Source organism: Cynoglossus semilaevis, chromosome 8, assembly GCF_000523025.1.
Source record: "Cynoglossus semilaevis isolate Cse_v1.0 chromosome 8, Cse_v1.0, whole genome shotgun sequence".
Taxonomy (NCBI): domain Eukaryota; kingdom Metazoa; phylum Chordata; class Actinopteri; order Pleuronectiformes; family Cynoglossidae; genus Cynoglossus; species Cynoglossus semilaevis.
Window position 1 is genome coordinate 24,626,456 of NC_024314.1, and position 1,772 is coordinate 24,628,227.

General features: G+C 38.7%; 1 long non-coding RNA gene across 1 annotated transcript in view; it reads right to left on the reverse strand.

The window, feature by feature from the left end:
• LOC112487317 (uncharacterized) overlaps window positions 1-1,772 on the reverse strand; it is a 2,553-nt gene continuing 781 nt past the window's right edge. Inside the window, exons 2-3 of the long non-coding RNA XR_003050298.1 lie at window positions 118-181; window positions 1-37 (exon numbers count right to left, since the gene is read on the reverse strand). This is a non-coding gene — a long non-coding RNA (uncharacterized LOC112487317). The remainder of the gene's footprint in view (window positions 38-117; window positions 182-1,772) is intronic.

Sequence of the window (1,772 nt, forward strand, 5' to 3'; positions counted from 1 at the left end):
GCCGCAGCAGAAAGGCGAGGTTTTAGGTTCACACTTTCTACGGTGGGAAATTAAAAACAATCATTAAAAACTCTGTAGTTGAGGTTTTTTTATATGGTCTTGTTTTAGGATCCAAACCTGAGATCTTTCGTTGATGTTTGTGCTGAATATCATCAAAGGTTTAGTGAACCGGAGATCTTACCTGTGGACACAAAGACGAGGAAATCAAGTCAACATTCAAGGTCGTTTTTTGGGGGGAAATTTTACCTTTGACCTACAAAAGATGATAAAAAAAAGAAATTCAAAATGTACATAAATCAAAGGGCAAATACCAGTACCTGATGGTATGGAGAACCTCCATACCATCAGGTACTGGTATTTGTTTGTATACAGTAGGTAGGACCAACCGTGGGCCACATCCAACCCAAACAGGGGTGACAACACCGGGCACAGAAACACTGGCTTGTCAATAACAGAAGACTATTTCGAATCAAAAGGCAACACATTTTAAAAACTACTAGTAGTTGTACATTATCATCACAAATATTTGACTGAAGTATTCGTAACTTATTCCGATACCAGTTTGTAGCCATCGAGATATCATTTTCCAGATACTCCAAGATTTTGTAGGTGGACTCTACCAGGCCAGATACAAGGAATATTCCAGAAATCTCACATGGTAAACGCAGACCAGCCCACCTGCAGTCCAGATTTCTATCTTATTAAAAATCTCTTTACCTTGGTAAATAATTAGCATTAAACTAGAGCAGTGGTTCTCCAACTTTTTCATCCTCTGTACCACCTGAGAAAACACTGACCTCTCTGAGTACCACCATGATGACCAACATTAGAATATTAGCAGCGTAGGCCTTCACTGTTAGCTTCCATCACAGGAGAGATGTTGATAAATGTTTATAAAGATGTATATGTTGAAATGTTGGATTAATTGTTCATGATATGTTTCAGATTTATTCAATTGAAAATGTAAATGTGAAAATATGAATTTTGGTGGTACGCATACCACAGTTTGAGAACCACTGAACTAGAGCATTCCACAGGACAAATACAATGTAGATTAAAGTCCATTTCTAGATGTATTTGTAAGGTAATTTGAAATGTTCTGATAAATGAATGTTAGGAACGTTACCAAACGCAACTCAGTGGAATTTGAAGGTTTTCAAAAATGTAAATGTTGGCAATATTCAGTGTGGGTAAAGTGCAGCGGGTGAGGCTGCAAAGAAGAACACAACACACCGCTGTGTTAGCGCGCGTGCTACGTGTCAACGTCTCTTTGAAATGCATCCTTAATTAAACCTTTTGTTCTTCCGAAATGGGAAAAAAGTCAGAGGGAAAAGAAAGAAAGAAAAAAAAAAGGTAGTTATTGTGTCAGAGTGCTGAGAGTGAAGAGCAAGGTACACTAAAACATCACAGTTCACTGCTCCTGTTGCCATCTCAGCGTCACTTTCTATCCGGAACAATGCGACAGCTGACAGCTTGCACCCAAGAATTATCACGCTAAACTGAATTATTTCTGCCACGTGTTAATTTATTAACAACCTGTGCATGCTTCAGTGTAGCCCGCATTTGCATATACATTTTTAACCTGCGAGTTCAATCGTCTTGAATATTCTTCCAGGGTGAGTAGAGGTGGGGGCAGGTTGGGGTGGGTGGGGTGAGAACACTTCAAGCTGCCTTTTGTTGCACCACCTTTGAATTTTTTTTTTTTTTTTTTTTTTTGAAAAATGGGGCTGGGAAAAAAATAAAAACAAAATGGCAAAAAAATCCCCAACGGT